This window comes from Mustela nigripes, chromosome 15 (genome assembly GCF_022355385.1).
Source record: "Mustela nigripes isolate SB6536 chromosome 15, MUSNIG.SB6536, whole genome shotgun sequence".
Classification (NCBI taxonomy): domain Eukaryota; kingdom Metazoa; phylum Chordata; class Mammalia; order Carnivora; family Mustelidae; genus Mustela; species Mustela nigripes.
Window position 1 is genome coordinate 18,713,389 of NC_081571.1, and position 27,252 is coordinate 18,740,640.

General features: G+C 37.8%; 1 long non-coding RNA gene across 1 annotated transcript in view; it reads left to right on the forward strand.

Annotated features, from left to right (window-relative positions):
* The first annotated feature begins 272 nt into the window (after window positions 1-272).
* LOC132002992 (uncharacterized) overlaps window positions 273-27,252 on the forward strand; it is a 206,789-nt gene continuing 179,809 nt past the window's right edge. Inside the window, exon 1 of the long non-coding RNA XR_009400093.1 lies at window positions 273-859. This is a non-coding gene — a long non-coding RNA (uncharacterized LOC132002992). The remainder of the gene's footprint in view (window positions 860-27,252) is intronic.

Consider the following 27,252-nt stretch of genomic DNA (forward strand, 5'->3'; position numbering starts at 1 on the left):
TCTTGTTCTTTTTTTTGTGTTGAATTTTTACGTCTTGTCATTTTGTCCAGATAAGAGTAAATGAAGGGGCAAGTAAAATACTAAAAGGGTGGCAACAACCCCAGGAAAATATGCTTTAACCAAATTAGAAGAGATCCAATATCGTGAGTGGGGAGAAAGGGGATAAAAAGAGGTTCAAAAAGGAAGAAAGAAAAAAAAAAAAACAAAAAGAAAAGAAAAAGAAAAGAAAAGAAAGGAAAGAATTTTTAAAAAAAGAATACACCTAAGAAAAATGTAAAAAAGAAAAAATATATATATTAGATAAACTAGTATAAAATCGTTAAAAAAGAAAAAGGTAACAGTTAAAAAAAATTTTACCCGAAGGCGAGAAAAAAAAAAAAATGAAAAAGAAAAAATTAAATTAACTGCAAGACTAAAAAAAATCACAGGAAAAAAGCCATGAGTTCCGTGCTTGGCTTTCTCCTCCTCTGGAATTCTGCTGCTCTCCTTGGTATTGAAACTGCACTCCTTGGTAGGTGAACTTGGTCTTGGCTGGATTTCTTGTTGATCTTCTGGGGGAGGGGCCTGCTGTAGTGATTCTCAAGTGTCTTTGCCCCAGGCGGAATTACACCGCCCTTACCCGGGGCCGGGGTGAGTAATCCGCTCGGGTTTGCTTTCAGGAGCTTTTGTTCCCTGAGCGCTTTCCGTAGAGTTCCAGAGGACGGGAATACAAATGGCGGCCTCCTGGTCTCCGGCCCGGAGGAGCCGAGAGCCCAGGGCCGCACTCCTCAGTGAGCGCTCAGAGAACCACGCCCAGTTACTCCCGTCTGCCTGACCTCCGGCCGCGCTCCGAGCTCACCGAGCCTGCGACCGGTTCAAGGTAACACGGAGCTGCGAGCTTACTGTCGGCTCTGTCTCTGTAGCCGGCTTTCCCGTTCCAATACCCGCAAGCTCTGCGACACTCAGACACCCCCGATCCTTCTGTGACCCTGCGGGACCTGAGGCCACGCTGACCCCGCATGGGCTTCGCCCCGGTTTAGCCTCTGGAGCGATGTCCCTCAGCGGAACAGACTTTTAAAAGTCCTGATTTTGTGCACGGTTGCTCCGCCGCTTGCCGGGAGCCGGCCCCTCCCCCCGGGGTCTATCTTCCCGTCGCTTTGGATTCACTTCTCCGCCGGTCCTACCTTTCAGAAAGTGGTTGTTTTTCTGTTTCCAGAATTGCTGTTCTTCTTCTCTTCGATCTGCCGATGGATTTTCAGGTGTTTGCAATCTTTAGATAAGCTATCTAGCTGATCTCCGGCTAGCTGAAGCAGTCTCAGCTTGCTACTTCTCCGCCATCTTGACTCCTCCCCCCCAAATCTAAGCTTTTATTTATCACCTTTTAATATTAAGTCTTCTAAGACTCCAGAATTTAATAAGACAATACATTATTCCTGTCGGTATAGAGGAAGTTACAAGTTTTAGGATGTTAAAAATGTAAAAAAAATCATATGAAAGCTTAAATGAATAATTATTTTTTTACAGAATTAAACTTAACTTGGTTAACATGTTCAATTTAAACAGGTAAAGGAAAGGGGGAAAATGAAATAATTAGTGTTCTTGTAATTGAAAACAGAATCAGCTTGGCTAGTTCAAGTTCCCAGATTTCCTTAGCTCTTTAGTAAGTAATACTATTTGCCTCTGCATATCAGGAAAGCACTTATCTCCACTTTTCTTGTGTTAAAGAGCCTCAAGTAAACAACTAAGTTCTTATTTAAGATTTGAGTCAGAGATCCTTGGAATGAGGAAGTCTGTCCATTGAACTGAGACTGTCGCCTTTCACTTTGTGGTAGATATTTAGTGTTGGTTGAATGAATTTCTAAGTGGGGTATAGATTTTCTAAAAAAAAAAAAAATAATAATAATAGTTAATGCACTGACTTGACAAAAGTGGTTGAGATAATCTTGGGCAAACATATATTAGAATACACACTGGCCATCTGTGTGATTTATGTGACAAGCCAATCCTTCCAGCATTTCTTAGGAAATCGACTATCAAATCTGTAATGAGTAAATGATTGCAAAATTATTGAATTTTGGTGAATTAATGCTTATTTATGCAAATTGTTTTGCAATTAAAATACTTTCTGTAATTCATAATCTTTTCAAAATTACTTTGTCCTAATATCTGTTTTCCTTTTGACAGCAGAAATATTATGTCCTTTACGTGCATAATATAATACACTGGGTAGGTATGATTTATTTAGGCTGCAATTTGGTTTCTCAAAACCAAGAAATATATATTTTTATAACTGTGATTATTAGTTAGCATTTTGCTTAATCCCCATATTGAAAGTCTGTTCTGTGAGACAACTGATAAATCCATAGTTCCCTGGCTAATGAAAATCTCCATTTCCCCTTTTTACTTGTCCTTTATTCAGACTCAAAATGATTTCATTGTTCCTCCCTCTCCCCTTATACTCAGCAACCTGACCCTGTTGAGAGATGACACACTTTATTTCTGTGCTTTCCTCCCACTTCACAGTATCAGAACGTCTCATCCTCTAATGCAGTCACCTGTTGTCAGTCTTGCCTCCACTCTCCGCCCACAGCTAGTTGACTGAACTTCCCATGCACCAGAGCACACTTACTCAAGAGTTCTGAGAACTTCCTGTTTCCTGAAGAAAACGTTCAAATTTCAAATTCACAAATATTACCATTTGTACTTGTCTTTTTTAATGCTTCTTACACAGCCCTCTGCTCCTGCCAGAGTGGTTACCTGTGCTCCAGTTCTTGATCTGCCTCGCTCCTGTGACATTCCTCCCCTCCTTTTCAGGATGTTGACATCCTCCCACCATTCTAGATCCAGTTTAAGGTTATCTCTTCCAAGAAAGCTGCCCAGACTTCCCCACGATTCATCTTCCCCGATGCCATCCTTTACCAAGTGCCAGAAATTGTACTGTGTCTGTTACTAAATTGGCAACTAACTTTTGAAAGGGAAAGTGGCAGAGGGAGAACAGGCATCTCTTGAACACCTGTCATGAAGCACCCTGATGGCACCTTACATATGTGTCAGCTAATTGTCACCACCTGAGAAAACAGAGGTGGGTGGGGGGGTCAACTGATTTTTTTTTTTTAAAGATTTTATTTACTTATTTGACAGACAGAGATCACAAGGAGGCAGAGAGGCAGGCAGAGAGAAAGGGGGGGAAGCAGGCTCCCCACTGAGCAGAGAGCCCAATGCGGGGCTCGATCCCAGGACTCTGCGATCATGATCTGAGCTGAAGGCAGAGGCTTTAACTCATGAGCCACCCAGGTACCCCTCAAGTGATTTTTATATAAACATATAGCTGAAGGAAGTGGTTCCTTCAGGGTTTAAAATCAAATCATCTGAGGGGTGCCTGGGTGGCTCAGTGGGTTAAAGCCTTTGCCTTCAGCTCAGGTTATGGTCCCAGAGTCCTGGGATCGAGCCCCGCATTGGGCTCTCTACTCAGCAGGAAGCCTGCTTCCTCCTCTCTCTGCCTGCCTCTCTGCCTACTTGTGATCTCTGTCTGTCAAATAAATAAATAAATAAAATCTTAAAAAAAAAATCAAGTCATCTGATATCAAAGTTCAATTTCTTTTTATATACCATCTTAGTCAGTCACTCCAAATACAGTAAATGAAAGACATAAATCGTGTCTTTGATTTGAAATGTCTCCTAATCATTAATTTGATCAGTACCTACTTAGTGGGCACGTATTATATGGTAGACATGGTTGTATGTGTCTAGAGAGGATTCAGATGATGATGATGAGGACTCTGAGGATGAGGATGATAGTAACTGTAGTTAACATATTGATAGTAGTTGTATGCCAAGCACTTTTCTAAACATCTAATTTGTTCTTTACAATGATTCCATGAGGAAGGTTCTAGCTTTATCGTTTTTATAATGAGAAAGCAGATATAGAAGGGTTAAGGGACTCGTTCAACACCACACAGCTAGTAATGTGCAGCACTGGATTTGAATTACGAGCACCGGCTCCTACGCACAACATCACCCTTCTCTACAGACAAAAGAGACCTAATTCCTGTCCTCAAGATGGTAGACTTTTTCTATCAGTTTATTCTTATTTCTGTCTATGAATAGCTAAGTAGGACAATTAGTAACATGCATAAATGTTTTATTATTTATTTTGTAAGATTTGGATTCTGGACTTTCTTCCTTCTTTTATATATCTTAAATAAATGATAATTTAAATGGGTAACAGTTCCCTCAAACTATAAAAAGTAAAATTACGGATATGAATTTCATAAATTTCATAATTTCATGTAAACCTTCCCTAGCACATCATTTGTCCCATGCCCATGGCAAGGCTTGAGTAAACATTTATTCATTTACTAACACCAGCTTCCCTCAAGTTGGCAAAATCAGAAAATAATGTCAATGTAAGCTGTTTTCTCATCCAATTTGGATTAGATTAATGATATTCATGAAGACTTGAGCATGAATATATATATATATCCTCCAGATTGATTGCTTGTGTTATCAAATCCCAACCAAAACAAAGGTTGACTAAAAAAAGCACTTGGTGAAATACTATAAAATAATAAATGCTATATTTAGCAAACTTTGTAGAGGACACATACTTGGTGAGTTCTTTCTCCCATGGCTTGAAAGTTATTGTTAGAGAAGAGCAGAGAGATTCTCTTACCCCTGGTTGATGGGATGTCTGCCCACACTTGGATAACATGACAGCCTATATCTGGATTCTCAAGGCATTTCTGGCTTCAGTTAGATACTGTGAGAAATGTGTAAAGGCTACTCTTTCCTTTCCAGTGGCTTCAAAACCTCTTTTCTATCTCAAACAGTATCTAAATATACTCTGACTCATCTGTTTGGGTGAACTTTTTTTTTTATACTCATCTATATGATAATAACAAAAAATATTTCCAGGAGAAAAATGAGCATTTTTGTGTGTGCATTGGTTTGTATTTAGAGGCTGTCTTCTTTCCTGGCTTCCAGAGTTATGCTGTATTTTGAAGGATAGCGTGGCTGGACTTTTGGTTAGACTTGAGCAGTTGGCAAAATACAGCACTGTTGGTAGATAACCATCCACATTCATTTTCTTCTAGACAGAACAGTCCTATCAGAAAGTGCCATTTTAATTTAATTTTACTTTATTTTTAAAAATATTTTATTCATTTATTTGAATGCGAGAGAGAGAGAGCACGTGGGAAAACACAAGCAAGAGGAGCTGCAGAAGGAGAAGGAGAAGCAGGCTCCCTACTGAGCAGAGAGCCCAATGTGGGGCCCCATTACAGGACCCTGGGGTCAGGACCTGAGCCAAAGGCAGACACTTAACCAAATGAGCCACCCAGTGGTACTGCTTTTATTTTCACATCTACCATCAGGCTCAGTAATTAAAGGAGGCAAGTAACATGTATTAAGCATAAGTACCTGCCCTTGAATACACCAGCTCTTGGTAAGCACACCATCTTGATGATGACTTTATTTAATTCTTCATAGGATCTTATGAGATTGACATATTATTATAGTCATTTTATAGAGACACAAAATGAGAGTCAAAGAGTTAAACTTGGCCTTGTGACACAGTGGGGTGTCATAAACCTAATCCAATTTAACTTTAACCAAAAAAAAAGAGAGTTTGGGGGACAGCTAGCTGTACCAGGGGAGAGTGGGGATGGAACTGTAACATGCACAAACTGATTCAGAGTCATGGATGTTTTCTCTTGATCCCATTTCTACTCATCTCTTTCTCCCTCTCTAGCCTATATCTCAGTTATGTTTTCTTCTGTGAGGTGACCTCATTTTTTTCAACTACACATGCGCCTTCTCCATCAAAGGCAATTGACAAGGAAGCTGAGTTTCCATTAACTATTTGAGACAGCAGTTGAGAGTCCTAAGTCCTCTCAGGATCCTCATCTATAAGGTGAAGGGCTGAAACTGGGATGGCCTTCTCACTCTCATTCCTAGATGCCCACCCAGGAACCATTCACATCCTTCTTCCTTGGCTCATCTTCGTTTTATATATTTCCCCCTAATAATTCTTGATTTATCTGTAGCTCCAAGAACTAATGCTTTATAAGAGAGAAACTATAACAGCCTGCCTTAGTTTTACTATTTGAAACAAAAAGCTAAGCTCTAAAACTGAAAGGGAAAACAAAGTTGCAAATACAAAACATTACTATCAAAGAACTTGCAAATCATTGACCCACACGTCTATAATGGAGAAAAGGAGAAGAATGAAGACACATCAGGAAACCGAGCTTCAGTTAAATTCACTGCTTATTTCCAAGGGGCTTTGACACTGCTCTTTGATAAGTGTAGGTGGGAATTTCTAGGATTATTTCAAATTGAGAAGGTGAAAACCAATTAGCACCATGATGGTCACCTCAATGTAGCTGGGCAGGTGGTTCCTTTAGGTTTATTTCTCTTTTAGTGTCTGAAAAGATCACTTCAAGGAAAGGGGTTTTATTGACATGCTTGGGTTATATACCTACTTCTGGACCTATTACTGCATTTAGGATAGGATACTGTGTTTGGTCAGGCCTGGGTCAGGATAGGGGTTCCTCCTGATGAGTTGTATGCATGAGTACTTGTGTGTGTGTGTGGCTTTTTTTCCACAGCAAAAATTTTCCTGAAAGGTAGAACTACTCCAATTCATAGAAAGAAAATGCTACTCTGTGGATCATTACAACAAAGAAAAGTAAATTTCCAATAAAGTCATTATACAGATATTTTCACATATACTAATTTTCCCACTGACACTGAAGTTTTAGACAGCAGACCACCCGCAACATTCTTTTTTGGGGGAGGGGGAGTAAATTCAGATTATAATTACTACTATTATTTATGCTTCTTTTATTTATTTATTTATTTATCAGAGAGAGAGATGGGGAGAGAGCGAGCATAGGCAGACAGAGTGGCAGGCAGAGGCAGAGGGAGAAGCAGGCTCCCTGCTGAGCAAGGAGCCTGATGTGGGACTCGATCCCAGGACGCTGGGATCATGACCTGAGCCGAAGGCAGCTGCTTAACCACCTGAGCCACCGAGGCGTCCCTTATTTATGCTTCTGATGTGCAATCTATTTTTAAAAATAAAAGCCTTTTCCCAAGAATTGTTGCTCAGGGTATATAACTCAGCAAGAAAAGTTAAAGAAGATACTGGTCAACATTCTAGATACTCAAATGTGCCTTAAAAATAGGATTTGGAAGCTTTTTAAATTTTTGTAAAATGTAATTCTTATTTAAATTAATGTTATAAATGAGCAGTTTGATATGTTTTGAGGTGAACTTCGTGAGATCAGGGCAGCATGACCTTCAGATGCATAAAAGTTGTAGGTTAATAAAGTGACTAAAGCTTTCCACCACTTTCTGTCAAGGCAGGATATTTTTTCCATAAAAAATGACTTGTCAGCCATGGTCAGAGGATGCTAGCAAACCAGACTCTAAAAACCCAGACTGATCTGGAGAAATCATTAATCTATTATGGTTGTGGTCAGATTTAAGACAAACTGAGAGCATAGCTTTGTCCAAAATATATATCTGGGCGGTCTGACATACACTACCAGGGGAAGAGTTATTCCTTTGGAGCTAGGATTTAGAATGGGCTTTGATTCTAAGCCATATACATACAAAAGCAGAAGCAAGGTGGACTTTTTGACTTAGCTCTGTGGGATCTCATCTGGTTCTGTTATTTTACTGCTCCATTAGTAGACTTATTTCTAAAATAAATTTATTCATTTAATAGATCTTTACTGAATAGCTATTTATGTCAAATCTAAACATAGGTTATTCAAAGATGAATAAGAAATAGTGCCATGAATGCTGTTTGGTTTATAAAGTCCTATCTGGCTGCTCTCATAGAGTTTATACCTATGGAATTATAGCAAACATTTCAAGGGGTGATAAGTGATAGGGATTAAAATCAAACAGTGTAAGGGGACAGAGAAGTGACCTGAGTCAGTGCTATCTTAGATAGGGTGATCTGATGAAGTGGGACTAAATTCAGTGAAAAGGGCCACACTAAAGATAAAAAGCATGCCAACCTAGATATAGAGCATGCCAACCAGAGGAGAGACCAAATACAACAGCCATGAGGCAGGACCATTTTTTGGTGGATTTGAAAACAGCAAGAGAACCAGTATGATTGTCGGAAAATCGGGCAGCGTGAGAGAAGAGGAGATCTGAGAGGTAGCTGGTGAACTTGGATAGGGCTTTGTAGGTGGAGATTTGAGCTTTGGCTTTTTTGAGAGTGAAATGGAAAGGTACAGGAGGAGAGAGCCTGATCCAAACATGATGTGACTTAAGTTCTACAGGGATCCCCGTAGGGTGGAATAAGGGTGGGGAAAGCAGGGTTCAACATCTGACAGCTGTTGCACTAGTCCAAAGGAGGATAATTTAACTTGGATAAGGATTAGTACTGGAGTGGGAAGAAGTGGTTGGATTCGGAATATATTTTGAGGGTAGAGGCCAAAGATTTGCTATTTGATGAGATGTACATAGGATGTGAGAGAAGTAGTCAAGCATGACCTTAAGACTTTCATGGGAGATGTGGAATTATCATTTACTAATATGAATAAGACTGAAGATAGGCAGGCAGTTGGAGATGACTAGAAATCAAGAGTTGAGTTTTGGAAGCATTAGGTTTGCTCACACATGTACATACACACTTACACACACTTAAGTAGTAGTGTTTGTACAGACAGTTGAACACATAACTCTGAAGTTCAGGGCCTAGGTCCAACTGGAGTGGGAACTGTCAGTATATAGATGGCATTTAGGCCATGGGACTAGATTAGGCTACTCAGGGTCCCAGAGGGTGAACTTTACATCACCTACAGATACAATAGACTATGAGTAAAGAAGTACAGGAAAAACACACTACCTTTAAGCTGTTCACATCAAATTAAAGATTCATCCATTTTCATTCATTTGTTTATTAATCCACTAACATTTATTTAATAAATATATATTTGGTGCCCAGTCAGGCACTATACCGGGAACATAGTGAAGAAAAGCAGTGACACTCCTGGCATGGACAGTTCTATACTGTAAAACTCATCTACAGTCTACTCTAAAGTATCAAAACTATTATGATACCAATGATTAGCTTTTAATAGATATTTCATTTCTAATTCCTATTTCTTTTATTAACATTTTGTCCCTAAAAAACAATGATAGATACCAAGTTGTTAGAATTACCTGATATGTGATTATAAATGCTTGTTTTGGTTATACAGTAGATATAGTCCTAATATCTTGAGTGGAAATAAGATTTTGAAAATTCAAATTTGAAATCTCTGTGTTTCAAAAAATATATCCTGGTACTTTCAAATCTTAGAAAACAGTATATATATCTTTTGGTGTCCCAGTGATAATGATGAGTCTGGAATCCTTGGCTATCTTTCCTGAAATAAAATTCAGGGGGGGAAATGAATTTATTGTAGTATAGGCCAGGACTGTCTAAAAATAAGTTAACTGCACATTTTCCATATAGTTTATAAAATATGGTTTCATGACTCATGAGACAAGGTAAGCTTTAGTAAATCCACTGGGTTGAATAAACATGAGTTTCTAGAAGAGATGAAGTTGCAGAAATAGAGCAGGAGGTAACATGAAAGAAATGTGAATAATGATATTATTTGTAGTGTAAAAACCTGCCCTAGTCTGATTGAGATTGACCCGTAGCCTGATCTTTCCTCCTATAACTGAGGCTCTTTCCCAAGGGACACCCAAACTTGAGGCCAGAGTCTTTCTAGACAGATTTTTTTTCCTGGCTCAGAGAGGCTGCCATTAATGAAACATTAATGACTCTTCATGTAAAAAGTTATAAGATTACTGGAAAGAGAAATTGGACAGATGCTCTGGCTCTTTTTGGTGTTTTAAAAAACTGAAGTCCAGTTAAGATTTTGCCAGCAATAGATCCTCCTCAATAGGTCAGAAACCATTTCCATATGAGTTTAGCTATAGGCTATGTATCCCTAATTGTCTGTGATTTTAATTAGTTGAGGCAGCCAATCAGTCATTTCAGTGAGGGGGAAAGGTACCCAGCACATACTTAAATACACAAAATAAAAATAGTCAAGACAGTTTTTGCTTTATTTGATTTACCTGCTTGGACATTCATTTAAGTTTACCTGTATACTGTAGGACATTACATGTCTATCCCTGTAGGCTCTGTTTTAAGAATTAGTTTGCCAGCCTTTCTTTCATCCACATGATTTTGCACCATTCTGCCAGAATAATTATCTCAACATATTATCAAACCTAAGAGGTACAAGCTAAAAAATCTTTAGTGTCTTTCCATTGTCTGCATAATAAAGTTATACTTTTTAGCCTGCATTCAAAACTCTTTACAACCCTAAGTACCTTTCATTTATTTAACAATTTAGTTTTTAAGCTCCTACTATACACTCTGCATTGTGCTTAGAGCCAGGTATCAAGCAATACACTAGAGTGTCGTATCCTCATGGGACCTTATAATCTACTTTGAAAAGCCTGGTGTTAAACAAATGGCCACACAAATAATTAATTACAAACTGAAAACAAGAACATGCAGTGAAAACTGAAAGGCATCTTGACTTTGGCAATTAAGTCACTGACATCGGTCTCTTGTAAGTGCTGTTTCCGGAGAGGAAGACCACTTTCAGGAGGATGGGGGAGAATCTAGAAAACACACAGGCTTTGGAGGGAGAGGAGTAGGAATTTTGGATATACAAGTCCCTCTGTAGCCTAATTCTGGCTCTTCCTTGCATTTGCTTTGATATAGTGTATGTCTTTCATTGTTTAGCAGTTACATGGACAAATGGCATTATTCCACCAAATGTTTACAACATGGGACAGAAATAAATCTAAAATTCTGTGGCTCAAGCTGGGGTGGGGTGGGACTGTTATCTCCCCAGACACCACCAGTTCCTAGAATTTGATCCTCTGCATCTTCCTATGCTCTGACATACCCTTTGTCAGAACACTGAGTATATGCTTTGTTAAGTCGATATACATTAAGTACTTATGCTTATTTAAAGGAATACTCTTGAATTACTCTTATACAGCTATCTATAAGATGTATCCATTCACATAGGATATGTTTGAAGAAAATTTCTGGCTCTCTAAATTGATTATCATTATTAACTTCCCAGTTTGGCAATATAGAATCTATACATCTGTGGTGGGAACGTTGGATGTTATATTTCTATTCTTACTCTGCCCTAAGGTAACTTCTCTGGGGCTTTCATCCTAATTAATACTATTATGACCTTAAGGGACATGAGATCCTACCCTTTTAAATCTCTAGACTAACTGGATAGCACCAGGTGAGACCAGGCTAGAACATTAACATAAGACATTATTAAATACATATGACAAACAAAAAGGAAATAACTAGAGAGCAGTGTGTACCTAGATAAAATGGTCCATGAGACAGATTCTGTTCATCCTCACTTGTAGTTTCTTACAGTGATGACCATCTCTCACCTAGGCACCTACCTTGAACTGAAGGGCAGAGAGTGCCTGTGATCCTTGATGCTGCCAATTTATTGAATAAGTTGGATTCTAGAAGACAACAACCTGTTTCTCACTACTCTCCATTAAATTCCCTTGGTTAAATAACTCTTTCCTACATCTGGGTCTTGATCAAATGCTATGATTTTTCTGTTATTGTTCTTTTCTTTTTTCTTTTCTCTTTCTGTCTTTCTTTCATTTCTTTTCAGTGTTTCAGAATTCATTGTTTATGCACCACACCCAGTGCTCCATGCAATACATGCCTTCCATAATACCCACCACCTGGCTCACCCAACCTCCCACTCCCCTCCCCTCCAAAACTCTCAGTTTGTTTCTCAGAGTCCACAGTCTCTCATGGTTTCCGATTTCCCCCAACTCCCTTCTCCAACCCATCTCCCCATGTCCTCCATGTTATTCCTTATGTTCCAGAAATAAGTGAAACCATATGATAATTGACACTCTCTGCTTGACTTATTTCTTATTCTTATATCTTATTCTTATTTTTATTTCTCAGCATAATCTCTTCCAGTCCCATCCATGTTGACACAAAAGTTGGGTATTCATCCTTTCTGATGGAGGCATAGTACTCCATAGTGTATATGGACCACATCTTCTTGCATTTGTCTGTTGAAGGGCATTTTGGTTCTTTCCACAGTTTGGCAACTGTGGCCATTGCTGCTATGAACACTGGGGTACAGACAGGCCTCCTTTTCACTCTGTATCTTTGGGGTAAATACCCAGTAGTGCAATTGCAGGGTCATAGGGAAGCTCTATTTTTAATTTCTTAAGGAATCTCCACACTGTTTTCCAAAGTGGCTGCACCAACTTGCATTCCCACCAACAGTGTAAGAGGGTTCTCCTTTCTCCACATCCTCTCCAACACTTGTTGTTTACTGTCTTGTTAATTTTGGCCATTCTGACTGGTATAAGGTAGTATCTCAATGTGGTTTTGATTTGAATATCCCTGATGGCTGGTGATGATGAACATTTTTCCGGTTATTGTTAAATAATAAACCATCCATTTTTTCAGTTTCATCATATTATTTTGCACACTAATGCAGTTTCAAGTTTTTCTCTTCTCCCAGGTCTAGCACATTTCAGGCTTAGAAGACTGTAGTTGTGGGAGGTTAGTAAGGTCAGTGTCTTTTCTTTTTGTCCATCTTCTGCTCTACTCATTCTCCATCATTCTGTATGGCATGTGTCTCTTCTGAGTTTAAAGCAGGAGGGAGAGCAGACATAATAGTAGAAAGGTCTTACCCGATGAAGTGAATCTGGTATTAATGCCCTCTGCGTGTTGCTGATTCACAGTGATGATTTCTGGTGTTGTTGCTCTGGAGTCTTGTGCTTCTTCAGAGGGTCCCTCCTCAGTTCCTTTGACATGACAGATAACTGCCTGTTGCTAATTGTTTACAATCCTCCTCCAAGACCCGTGGGTTCTGGTGGATGGCTGTCATGATCCTTGCCACTTCCTCTCATGCCTGCAGACCCTCCGGTTCAGGAGGAATCAGTCCAGCATCTTTCTGTGGAGACTGCATCCAACCCCAGGGAAATTCACACAGACTTGAAAGCACAAGCCATTCCCAACTTAGCTACCTCTTCTTGCTTTAATGCCCCTGGGCAATTGGCTCAACTAAAGCCTTTGTTTTTTTGAAAAGAGTCCAATATCATCAGCCCCTTTTCTCTTAAATTTCAGGGAATGTATATGGGGCTACACAAAGTTGTTCTGTTCCATGGCTTGACAGAAGAGGGAGGCATCCCATTTCTCCTCCCTTGGAAGAGGGAAAAAATACATAACACCCTGACAAATCTCTACAAAAGAAGTTCTTGCTACTGCCATACACAAACTCTTTAAAACCTCTCAAATAAATTCATCCAGCTTTATTCATTTAGCCTGTAGGTGAGTGATGGACAGAAGATAGAATTTGCTTGAAAATCTTTTAGGCCTCCTGCATAAGTAGCCCAACTCTTTGCTTTAAGATATGAAGGCACTTGGTGTTTTTGTTTTAATTTTTCTTTTACTGAACGCTCATCTGAAACTCTGAGAAAACAAAAAATGAAACATTTAACATCCTGTGCCATTTCCCAGGTGTATTTTAACATGAGTCTAGATTATTTAAAATCCAAAATCAAGTCTTAGGAAGCCCTAGAAGAGATGGAACACCCCTCTCCTGCCTATTTAAAGTCTGTTTTTGAAGTTCTGATAGTTTGTGTATGGATCTGCTTCTTATCCATTGAATTACATGAGGAATGCCTTCTGATCTGGGAGGCTTCAGTGCTTTTCTATATTAGTCTTTCTTTTAGGGTCTCATTGCACAATGTATCAGAGTACAATGCAGTAAAACTCACTGGCATGCAAAGACATAATAACAACTAATTCTCCTGTTCTAATGATTCTTCTTTTGCCTGTTAGCTTGTTCATCTTCAGGATGTTTGGCTATGATTAAGGCTATGGTACCTTGTCTCAAGAAAACAAGGGGATTGCAACTGGTCTTATAATTCTCTACCAGACTGAGCCAGGCAGAAGCAGCCTTCCTGTAAAGGGAATATATTATCCTCAGTTAATTGTTGGGTTCAAGACCAAAACAAACAAACAAACAAAAAACTAATTAGTTTCTAACAAATTGCCAATATTTTAAAATAACAGTGTTCCTTAAAAGATTAATGTTTTTAGAGATGCTTTTCAATGCATGGAAACTACTTCTGTGGAGGAAATAGTTTCATTTTCCATAGTATTTAACTAGTATCTTGCATTCCAAATAAATGAAGAAATTAATCATTCTACTGTTTGTACACAAATTTCCCAAGATATGATTTCTCCATTGGCACTTTTAAACATTGAGCAACCGCAGTGTTGTGATAATATTTCGGGAAATTTTTATCCTAAGCCTTGAAACGTCTGAAATCAATTATAATTATTCTACTGGTCAAAGTATGTGTCTCTAAATTCTGGAGACAGAAAACAAAGTATTTTCTCGGTGCTCATAAACATGGATTTAGCTGAGAAATTTTCTGTTAAAATGCTTTAAGAATTATTTGTGTCTATGTTCGTACTAACAGTAAATGTTCATTTGTCTTATTTGGAGAAAAAAAAAAGTGGATTCCAGTGTTACTCTAAAGTTTAGCTCTGTTTTTTCTGCCTTTCTCATTCCAGTGACTCCCACAGTGGAGTTGCAGTGCCCCTCACCTGCAAGCTCCTAGTTAGCTGAATTCCCAAGTCATTCCAACTGTGTGATGGAGCCTGGATCCAGATTTCAGAGTTCGGGGAGTGAGGGTGGTCACCTCTGTGGTTCCACTGCATTTCTTCTTCTTCCTTCAGCTTTTGTCTTGTTGATGGATAGGTGCCTACTTTGTTCATCAGGGTGTTGGTATCCTGTGTCCGGTGAACCTTGCCTTCAATCACTACCTCTGTCATCAGATCTGTCTTTCACAGCCTTATTAAGTGCTTGGAACTGAGGGCCTCCCTGTTCCCTATGTTTTGACTCGATGTGGAATCTAATCTTGACTAGACTGGATTAGATTCCATTGATATTAGTTATTTGCAAACCACATCTGAATTCAGCTTGTTCAAACAGCTATTCTTAGAAAGATTATTCTCTACTTCTTCCCTTTATTCTCTGCCTCACATCTCTAAGATTTTGGAACACTTGTGTCCAAGCTCTGACAGTTAAGGGAGACATGATAAAATCATCATTATCATAGCATATCTGGAATGTCTAAGGATTTCTAAGATGTAAGCAGGAAAATCTTATTGACAAAAGGGAATAAATTAGGTTAAAAAAAATACTGTTTGATGGTCAGTGTCTTTTGATAGGAAAAAACAAACAAAAGATTTGTGGAAGATCTGGGTTTGAACAAACCCTGACAATTTCTAATTTTGTGACTTTGGGAAAATTACCTTGCTATATTGAGCTCGATTTTTTTCCATCTGTCAAAAGAGGTTCATTATAGGTAGCTACCACAACTAACATGAGAATTAAAAAAGATAACTTAGGCACAAACTCATCACTTCTGGTGATCGTATACAAGGTGTCTAATCAATATTTGTCCTTATGCTAGCCTGGAGAGAGGCCTCTGGTGCTGTCCAGGGGACTTAAATTTTTGTTTTAACTAGTTGAGTATTATTATCAATGACCCAAATGAAGAAATATATATATATATATATATATATATATATATATATATATATATGCCTATGAAATATTTAGATGATATAGACACAGGAATAGTTTAATATAGCAAATTTAGACTGAGGTAATTATTCAAATCTTTGATGGAATTGAGGTCTTCATTTCAAGGAGGGGGGACGTGGAATGGTTTATATGAAAGAGACTTTGTATAATTAATACATTTACTATTACTGATTTATAGAAGGTTTTCAGGTTTGCATTATACTCTTTGTATAAATAAACTTGAAATGGCTTTCTTTCTTTCTTTTTTTTTAAAAAAGATTTATTTATTTATTTATTTATTTATTTGACAAAGAGAGAGAGAGAGAGAGATCACAAGTAGGCAGAGAGGCAGGTAGATAGAGAGAGGAAGGGAAGCAGGCTCCCTGCTAAGCAGAGAGCCCGATGTGGGACTCGATCCCAGGACCCTGAGATCATGACCTGAGCCGAAGGCAGAGGCTTAACCCACTGAGCCACCCAGGTGCCCCGAAATGGCTTTATTTCATCCAGTACTGGCCCCCAACTATGTTAATCAACCTTCAACCTTTTTTTCTCCTTCCTGAACTGTAGGTCTCAAAAGAACATCTTGGGCACCAATACATATGTGTAAAAATGGATTACTCATTTGGAGAAAGCCAAGTAGACAGGATCAAGGAGATTCTCTTTTAGGAGGTGTTGAGAGGTGTTATATAAATGAGACAAAGATGGCCTCTGTGTATTGGCCCCTAGATTGTTTATTTCTTCCTGCAGGCTGAAACCTGTTAACTCAAAAGCCTGCCGTGCCAAATTCAAACTTTTCCACATCCAGTTATTTTAAAAATAGCCCATACAAGCATAATTTTAGCTGTTCATAAACAGCCCATTTTTGCCCACCTTGCAAAACCTCATCCCACACACTGCCGCAGTACATAAGCCCCAGCCCCAGAAATGCTATTACTCTTTGGTACTCTCTGATCCAGAGACTCCCCACCTTGTGAGCAGATATCACCTAGACATAAGCTTCCTCTATGATTCCTTTCTCTCTCAGGACTGCCCTGCCTTCCTCCCCTTCTGTATAGGGTTCCCTGCATCGCAGCATCGGGGTAGACTACTACTGTGAGAGATTTCCCCCATATGCTAACCTGCCCAAGGGTAACCCAATAAAGCTTTGTGTGTCACTGCCTCTTGTAGTCATTTCTTTTTTTTCTTGAATCTCCCAAATCTTCCAAACCTCCTTACCTTTAAAGTAAGATTGGAGAAGAATAGAAGTTAGCTTGACTTACACGTTATGCTGATATGTTGGGGTATTTCCCATAAAGACTGCAAGCAAGAGAGGAACGTGTTCCCCTTTATATTTTAGGAAGTTCATTCTGGTTGTGTTATGAAGAATGGGATGAAGGAGGCAGGGATGGTGGCAGAGATAATGATGTCATAATCTAGTAAAGTAAGACTAGAGACCAAAGCTAAGGAGGAGCAGTATATAAGGTTTGGAGCACAAGTGGATGGGTGAAAAGGAATGAAGAGTCGAAATGACTCCACCATTTCTGGCTTGGGTATCTAAAAACTGGTGCAGTCATTAACCTGTAAGAGAAAGAGCAGATGAGGTGAGAAGGATGAGAGTAAGCTTAGGGTAAGGTGGTTTTCATCAGAAGAGAGGAGTTGGCTCTTTAAAAGTGAATGAATCCTCTCAGAAGAGAGGGCAGAGTATGATGTTAAGGGGACTAAATACAGAAACTTAAGAAATGCTTGGATTTAAGAAACTTGCTAAAGGAGATCAAGAGTCCACAAATGCAGCTGGGAAGGAAGGATGTGAGAGGTAGGGGGAAACTCAGAATACAGTGTTCTTGTAGAAACAAATGGTGGAATGTTTCAGAAAGGAGAAAAGATCAGCAGGTCAAATGCCACAGAGTTCAAATCATAGAAGTACTGGAAATTGTCCATGTAATTTTGGCAGCCCTGAGGATATCTGAATTTTTTGAAGAACAGTAGAATTTGTATTTCTGTTTACTGCACTGAGAAATCGACATTACATGATTAACATGCATGAATAATGGTGAGAGATATGAGTAATTGTCAGTATGTTAGGTAACTGAAATGATTACATCAACCATGTGAAGTAAGGATCACATGAAGATAAATTAATAGAAATACATATTTTATTTCATCTGAGAAGAAAACAGCACTCATGCATTTCTTCATCTGAACTTTGCATTTGTGCAAGTAGATTTAGACCCCCTTGAAGATACTAGGCATTATGGCATTATGGAAAACATGGGCTACTTTCTTTCACATTAGCATATGTGTCTAATTATCATTATTACCATAAAATGTTTGAAAGAAGAATTTTCCACAAGAGTTCATAATATTTTGTATCAGTACACATTTAATTGTTGCTATAGATATTCTATTTGTTTTACTAAACTTATTTTCAGCCTTTAAGCAGTAAAATTTGTAGTAATGATTTTTCTTCTTAATTCCCTTACTATATTAAAATATGTTCATATAGTCATATCAAATGATGCAGTATATGTTTTTTCCCCAAATTATAGTATGCAGATACCTTCCCAAATACTACCTTATCATTATGTTTCCAATTATTTTCTTTCACCCAGACTTTTGGTTATAGTAAATATTTCCCTTGTGCTTGAAAAAGTGCTCCAGATTCTATCTGTTTTTTAATTGCAAAACACTTGTAAGTTCTTCCTTTTTGGGGGGGAGGAGAAATGGCATCATATAAACCTGAAAAATCAAACCACTTAAGTATACAAGAGGGGATTCATAGGTTTGCAGTGTTACTGTGGTAAATATTTCCAGTCTGTGTCTAGAATATCCTTTCTTTCTACTCTTACCCCCCATTCCTTGCTCTTTAACTTGCCAATCTTTTTGTAGTCTTTAAAACATACAGCCATTTCTGTTTTTCTGTAATGCCTGCCCTGTCTCACCTAGGCAGTATTGGATGCCATGTCCCTTGTGCTCCTATAGTAGTACACTCACCAAATTAATTTTTGCTGTCTATTTGCATATTTGTATATTTCTCTAAACCTTGAGCACTTCAGTATCTTTTCAAACATATGTCACATCTGCCAAAACCAAATAAATAAATAAATAAAATTCAACCCAATTATTTTAAATAAAATTTTTTTGCCTTAATTGCTTTTGTTACCCTTTACAATGATACTCATAAATAGCAAGGAATGAAACTAAAGTTTTAAATTCCAGTGTAACAGATGGACTGAGTTATGTGAGTTAAGGATGCAATTTATGACTTTCAATTTAAATCTGAAGAAAAATCAACACTTAATGTTTCCTTTAATTATGGTTTTGGTAACACTTATTTCTAGAAGTACTTTTTAGTGAGTTTCTGTATTCAATTATGCATATGGAAACTAATAAAAGCTGAGCTCCTATTAATTTAAAATATTTTTATAGGTGTTTTTTGGCACTAAATGAGGCAAGATATTGGAATCACATTTATAACTGATCTAATACTATTTAGGCTATGACAGTTTGTCTTCCATATTCCATTGTAGCTGTATTTACATAAATGTGCTTACTTATTTAGAAGTACTTTTAGGTGAACTTACTACTATTAGGTGTCAGGACTTGACTGCAGAGAATTCTTCTTCTCAGAACCTTAGGAGACAGTATAATCTATCATTGTTACAATACAGTAAACATATTTTTTTTTATTGTTAAAGCTAAACAAAAGGCAGTCTGTGAATGTGTGCAAGTTTCTAGGTGTGAGAGAATTCTTTAGGAATGGTAAGCTACAAAGAATTGCTCCTTTTCTCAGAGAGGGTAATGATTTTGGCCAATTTGCTCTACGTTTTGCAAACTAATACATAGCAAACCATGCCAATTATCATTTTCTTTTAAGTCAATCAGTGCAATCTATCTTCAAAATAAGAAATTTATGCATCTATTCTCAACATGTATGGAGATTAATAACACATATTTCCAATGAAGACATACAAATGGATATCAGACACATGAAAAAATGTTCATCATCACTAGCCCTCAGGGAAATTCAAATTAAAACCACATTGAGATATCACCTTATACCAGTTAAAATGGCCAAAATTAACAAGACAGGAAACAACATGTGTTGGAGGGGATGTGGAGAAAGGGGAACCCTCTTACACTGTTGGTGGGAATGCAGGTTGGTGCAGCCTCTTTGGAGAACAGTGTGGAGACTCCTCAAGAAATTAAAAATAGAACTTCCTTATGACCCTGCAATTGCACTCCTGGGTATTTACCCCAAAGATACAGATGTAGTGAAAAGAAGGGCCATCTGTACCCCAATGTTTATATCAGCAATGGCCATGGTCGCCAAACTATGGAAAGAACCAAGATGCCCTTCAACGGACGAATGGATAAGGAAAATGTGGTCCATATACACTATGGAGTATTATGCCTCCATCAGAAAGGATGAATACCCAAGTTTTGTAGCAACATGGAGGGGACTGGAAGAGATTATGCTGAGTGAAATAAGTCAAGCAGAGAGAGTCAATTATCATATGGTTTCACTTATTTGTGGAGCATAACAAATAGCATGGAGGACATGGGGAGTTAGAGAGGAGAAGGGAGTTGGGGGAAATTGGAAGGGGAGGTGAACCATGAGAGACTATGGACTCTGAAAAATAATCTGAGGGGTTTGAAGTGGTGGGGGGAGGGGTGGGAGGTTGGGGTACCAGGTGGTGGGTATTATAGAGGGCACGGATTGCATGGAGCACTGGGTGTGGTGAAAAAATAATGAATACTGTTATGCTGGAAAGAAATAAATCTAATAAAAAAACCCACATATTTCCCTTTAAACCCTACGATTAGTAGCAAAAGACTTTTTATATTATAGTAATAATATAGGAATATATGTAAATTCTGAAGCATGAAAATGAACAAGTCTACAATTTGCAATTTTAGAGGCACATGGACTGTACTCACCAAATGAACATGGTGAGGTTCAGGTTATAAAGTAAGTCTTTTAGTATCAAGATCTATGGTTTGCCCAAGATCTATTTAGTGTAAGTGTGCAAGACAAATTCCTTCACTTGGATACACTGCAGTAAGGCATCTTGTAAAGTATTTGATTCTGATGAGCAGAATCAAATTCTGAGAAACAACAATTTAAGCTAGAAACAGAGAACGAAACTGCAAATTGAATTGAACTTAAAAAAAAAAGGTAAGGGGATAAATACTAAGTGATCTTTTCTTGCCTTAGCAAGGAAAAAGCATAAGATGTGGTGGAATACCTTCTTGTTAGGTGCCTGCATTGTAGAGAGCTGGCTTCCAGGCCAGCCCTTGTTTGATGCTTAGGATGGGAATGAGAGTCAGGGGCCGCCTGCATTTTGTGCCAAAAGAAGCTCTTCACAAAGCCTTCATGGTGGAAGGATAAGTATCTTATATGGACAAACTAATTAATATTAAGGACCATTTTTTAGGAGCATCCGGATGGCTCAGGCGGATCTTGATTTCCGCTCAGGTCACCACCTCACGGTTGTGAGATGGAGCCCTGCTTCGAGCTCTGTGCTTGGCGGTGCGTCTGCTTGAAGATTCTCTGCCTTTGCCCCCTCCTACCCCTCCTCCTGCTCTCTCTCTATCTTTCTCTCTTTCTCTCTCAAATAAATAAATAAATCTTTACAAAAAGAAAAGAACTATCCTTCATACTGAGTCTATGATCTTTTTAGCATTTGGTACAATATAGTTTCTGTCATGAAGTGAGGGGAATGGTAGATGCAAGAGGTTTTGTGTAGTTTCTTTCTCCTCCTCAGCCTTCTTTTTATCCTTCTCTTCCTTTCTCTTTTTTTCTCCTCCTTGTTTTAATTTATTTGTTTCTGTGTTTCTTAATTTGGCAAAATAAAAACAATTACATCTGACATTATTTCACTGTTTCCCTTTCTTCCAATATTTTAGAAGTGTGGAAAACTTTGATCTATTGTAACAGTATGGGTTTCTAAAAAATCTGTGTTAGAATTACCTATCTAACAATTAGTTGTCTGTGAAAAAATAAAAATGTATACCTCCTCAGGACTGATATGAAAAACAAATAAGATCATACAACAAAACACTTAGCAAGCTGCTTGGTCAAAGTAAATGATCAGGAATGTTAGTTTTCCTTCCTTTTTTCTAATGGCAAGGGAAACAGTAAATGTCCTATCCCAGGCAGTATGAGTCAGTACCACTATACTACATAGAGAGATACACAAGATAAACTGCCTAAGAGCTTGGACATTGTTTTTGGATTGGTTCAATTTTAGATCCTGACTCAGCAATTTTGTTGTTATTGTTGTATAACTTCAAATAAATTACTTGAGTTAGCTCACTGGTAAAATAGGACAATAATAGCTCTCACTGATAGAAGCAAATAATTGAGTTTATCCAAATCAGAACTGGCTCTGTACTGTATTATTTTAACCTGAAAAGTCATGATGCATCTTCTCTTAATCCAAGATGAACAAAAGAAGAGAACCACAACAGTACATATATTTAAGAAATATATAATAATTTGTAGATAAATAAAGACTGTATTCTTCAAAAGGAGAGAGGAAAACACAAGAGTGAGTGGTGTACGGGGTTGGATGGGGTAAGAAGGCATTGTTCTTTGGAAGGTACAATGCTACACCATACAAATGGAGATACTAAAACATCTCCTTTCATTTTTATTTAGGGAGGAGCTCATTGCATTAGTTTCTATTGTCAAAAACCTAGTAGTTTTAAAGAAAACAAAGGTGTTCTCTTAGAGTTCTTGAAGTTAGAAGTCTAAAATCAAGATGTTGGCAGGGCTGCATTCCTCTGGAGGCTTCAGAGGCAGAATCTATTTCCTTTCCATTTTTTAAAAAATATCTTATTTATTTTGGTGGGCAGAGAAAGGGAGAGTGCACGAGTTGTGGGAGGGGCAGAAGGAGAGGAAGAGAGAGAATCTCAAGCAGACTCTGCACTGAGCATGGATCCCAACCCTGGGCTTAATCTCACAACCCTGAGATCATGACCTGAGCTGAAACAAGAATTACATGGTTAACCAATTAAGCCATTTCCGTACCCCTATTCCCTTTTCTTTGCCAGCTTCTAAAGGTTTCCTGCATTCCTTGGAACATGGCCCCTGCTCCAACTTCCAAGTCAGCAGTGGCTTATTAAGTCTTTCTCACTCTTCTTTACCCTAACACTCCCTTTCTGTAGTAAAATTTCCTTCTGCCTCCTTTTTATAAAGACCCTTGTGATTACATTGGGCCAACAACCCAGATAATCCAGGATAATTTTCCAATCTCATGATCCTTAACGTAATCATATATGCAAAGTCCTTGTTCCCATGTAAGGTCATACATTCATAAATTCTAGGAATCAGGACATGGACATCTTTGGGGAGAAATATGGCTGGTTACCTTGTACTCACATCTCTCTCTCTCTTTTTTTTCTAAATTAAATTGTTTTTCAGTGTTCTAAGATTCATTGTTTATACGCCACACCCAGAGCTCCATGCAATATGTGCCCTCCACAATACCCACCACCAGGCTTACCCATTCCCCCGACCCCCTCCCTTCCAAAACCCTCAGTTTGTTTCTCAGAGTCCACAAAGTCTCATGGTTCATGTCCCCCTCCAACTTCCCCCAATTCTTTTTTCCTTTCCTTCTCCAAATGTCCTCCATGTTATTCCTTATGCTCTACAAGTAAGTGAAACCATATAACTGACTTTCTCTGCTTGACTTATTTTACTCAGCATAATCTCCTCTAGTCCCTCCATGTTGATGCAAAAGTTGGGTATTCATCCTTTCTGATGGCTGAATAATATTTTATTGTATATATGTACCACATCTTGTTTAACCATTCATCTGTTGAAAGACATCTCAGCTCCTTCCACAGTTTGACTGTTGTGGGTGTTGCTACTGTGAACATTGGAGTGCACATGCCCCTTCTTTTCAGTACATCTGTATCTTTGGGGTAAATATCTAGCAGTGCAATCACTGGTTATAGGGTAGCTCTATTTTTAATGTCTTGAGGAACCTCCATACTGTTTTCCAAAGTAGCTTCATGCATTGCATTCCCACCAACAGTGTAAGAGGGTTCCCTTTTTTCCACATCCTCTCCAACATTTGTTGTTTCCTGTCTTGTTAATTTTGGCCATTCTAACTGGTGTCAAGTAGTATCTCATTGTGATTTTGATTTGTATTTCCCTGATGCTAAGTGATGTTGAATACTTTTTCATGAGTCTGTTAGCCATTTGTGTGTTTTCTTTGGAGAAGTGTCTGTTCAGGTCTTCTCCCTATTTTTTTTGACTGGATTATTTGTTTTTTGGGTGTTGAGCTTGATAAGTTCTTTGTACATCTTGGATACAGCTTTTTATCCATAATATCATTTGCAAATATCTCCTCATTCCGTGGATTGCCTCTTAGTTTTGGTGACTGTTTCCTTTGCCGTGCAAAAAGCATTTTATTTTGATGAAATCCCAAAAGTTCATGTTTGCCCTTGTTTCCCTTGCTTTTGGAGACATGTCTTGAAAGAAGTTGCTGTGACCAACATAGAACACTGCCTGCGATCTCCTCTTAGATTTTGATGGATTCCTGATCTCAGTTCTTACTGCATTTTACTTTGGGTTCTATGAAGTACCCATTTAGTTTCTCAATAAATTTACTTTTTACCTAGATTTAAGTTATTTGCATTCTATACACATTTTCCCACGTTAGTGTGTGGTAGTCAGGTTATCCAGGTTATTGATTCTTGAGCCTAATTCTCTTGTGGAGATTAAATTTGTAATCAGAAGTGGAGGGATGGCATTCCTCTAAGTGTTTAAAATGCATGCATTCCAAGAATTAGCAAACTGGACAAATGAGCATTGAGACTCAACATCTCTAACATAACAGGAAAGTTATATCAATATAAATACCATGTACATATTCTGATGGTATATAAGGGATTTAGTGCAGTAGAAGTATTATTTTTATATATGAAACATTTGTAGTTTCTTTAATGTACATTCCTGAGATTTTCCATACTAAAATAAATATTAAAGCAAGGCAAAGTTTAGTTCCCCTATTTTCCTACAAGCTGTTTAAGAAAATAAACTCTACTGAGTTTATTTTGTGATTCACAAAATATGGTTACCATCTAAATTCTTACTTTGGAAATTTAAGAGTAGTTTTGAAAATAAAGTACAACAAAAATACTGTTAGTCTGACAAATAGCCATGTAGAAAAAGATTTATTCAAAAGTATTTCTTAGGACCAACTGGAAACATAATTTTAAAAGTGAAAATTATAATCATTCATTAAAATAATTTAGACTATTTCCTTTTTCAGGAATTAGAATTTTTAAAAAATCATTTATTTGTATTTGTCTGCAATTGCTAATTGATTTAGGCTGGCTCCCCATGCGGGATAATATCCTTTTTCAATTGCATTACAGACTTCTCTTTATTTCACTCCTGGAACCAAAGATAAACACACACATCTACATACATAAATATATAAAAATGTATTTTCAATGAAAACTTGACTATAGTTTTATTTGATATTAAAATATTTTTTAGAGATTGGGAGAGTTTTTATGTTTTCCATTTTGCTTTCAAATTATTTAAAAAATAACTGGTAATGAGTGTTTTACTATAATTTACTGAAGTATTAAGAAGAAGACAAAAAATTTCACATAACTCTGTGTCTCAGATAAGCCTACTGACATGAGAAAAAAGGCAATTTAAGTTCATGGCCAAAAAGTTTACACAGTTCAGAAAGGTTTCAATTATTAAAAACCCAAGGGAAGTTCTGGACTTTGCCATGGTCTGCCAAAAATGTAATTAACAAAGGTTAAAAAAGAAACCCACAAATGAATGTAAAAGAAGATAAAAAGAAGTCTGGCTGAGTCATTTTTGAAAAAAAGAATTGAAGGCATACTTAAATTACTAGATATCAAAATATAAGTCTTGATTGGATCCTTTCCATCATCATACTAATATACTTAAATATACTTAAGAAAAACTAATGTGTTTTTTGTTTCCCATTAAGACTATAGAGCAGCCACAATAAACTTTTCTTTCATTACAGACTCCTCCAAGAACTTGCCTTCTATCTGCCCCCTTCATGTTTCTCTCTTATTGTCTATAGTTCCTCGTCATCCCTTTACTCTTCACGCACTCCTATCTGGCATCCATTACTCCATCAAAAATGTTCTTGTCAAGGTTTACAGGGACTTGCCTAATGCACACTCTTTAGTCTTTATCTTACTTTACTTCTTAACGTCATTCAGTACAATTGATTATGCCCCCCCCCCCGCTGCTGTCTTCTCTCTTCCCTTCAGGGACACTAAATTTCCTGATATTTATTTTCTATCACTCATCTCTTCTTCATAATAATTTTTATTTGCATCTTCTCATCTACCAAATGATGAATGCTGGAGTTCTTAAGGACTTGGCTCTGAGGTGTCTTCCTAACCTTCTGGTCAATCCTATTCATGTCCATAGCTTTGAACATCATGTATATTCAGACATCTCCAATATTTTATAAATGTCACTCTCACTTTTGATTTCAGGTCCAAAAATCATATATTCAGCTGCTTGTCAACAGCTACATGTCAACCTTAATTTGCCCAAACAGAATTTTTGACTTTCTTTCCCTCCATCATACCTGGTCTAAATCTATACTTCTCTATCTCAGTAAATGGCACTATTTATTAAAGTCAGAAGTGGGGTTTTTCATTGACACCTCCCTTTCTTACCTCATACATTTTATTGCTAAGCAGTATCTGCCAGCCAGAAACAAATGCTAAATCTGTAAACTTCTCTATTTCACTGCTAGGATCTTGCTCAAGCCACAACCATCTCTAATTACACTACTGGAATGGCCATTTGTATTCAGTCAGGATGGGCTAAGTTATGCTATGGTAAAGGCCCTGAGAATCCTATCACAATGTATATGTACATCAAATCATCACACTGTACACTTCAAATATCCTACAATTTTATCTGTCATTTATACCTCAATATAGCTGGAAAAAAAATGGTCCCCAAATCTCAGTGGTTTGTAATAATAAAGATGTCCTAAGGACCTGTTTTTTTGTCCATGATGAATAGGCTGAGATTCTGCTGCACATCTCTGGACTCTACATCCCAGACAAATGGACGAGACATCACATCTAATGTTGCTGGTTATTGTGCAGAGAGAATGAGTGAGAACCCTGAATGATCTCACACTGGCAATTAAATGCTTCAGCTGGGAACTTACACGTTATTCCTTTCATGACTGAGTGACTAGAATGTTACATGGTCTGTCCAAGCCACAAGAGGGCCAGGAAGTGTAATCATTCCATGTATGTGGCAGATAGCACTAATAACTGTCACTTTCTAATGAGACTCCCTACTTCCAACCTTGCTATCTTATCAACTCTCTGAATAGTAGCTAAAAAGACATCTTTCTTTTTTATTATATTTAGGATTAGATCCAAAATTTCTGTGGACTACAAGGTCTTGTGTATTCTAACTCTGTCTATCCTAATACTCTAAACTTCTAGTCAATCCCTGCCTCCTTTGCAGTGTTCTCATCACACAGAAATTATGCTCAGTCTTTCCCTCCTAGGAAATGAAAAAAAAACAAAACAAAAAAAAAAAAAACCAGGCTGTCCTCATTTGGCTCTTGCATTGTGGCTGCCTTGTTATACTTTGATTCTC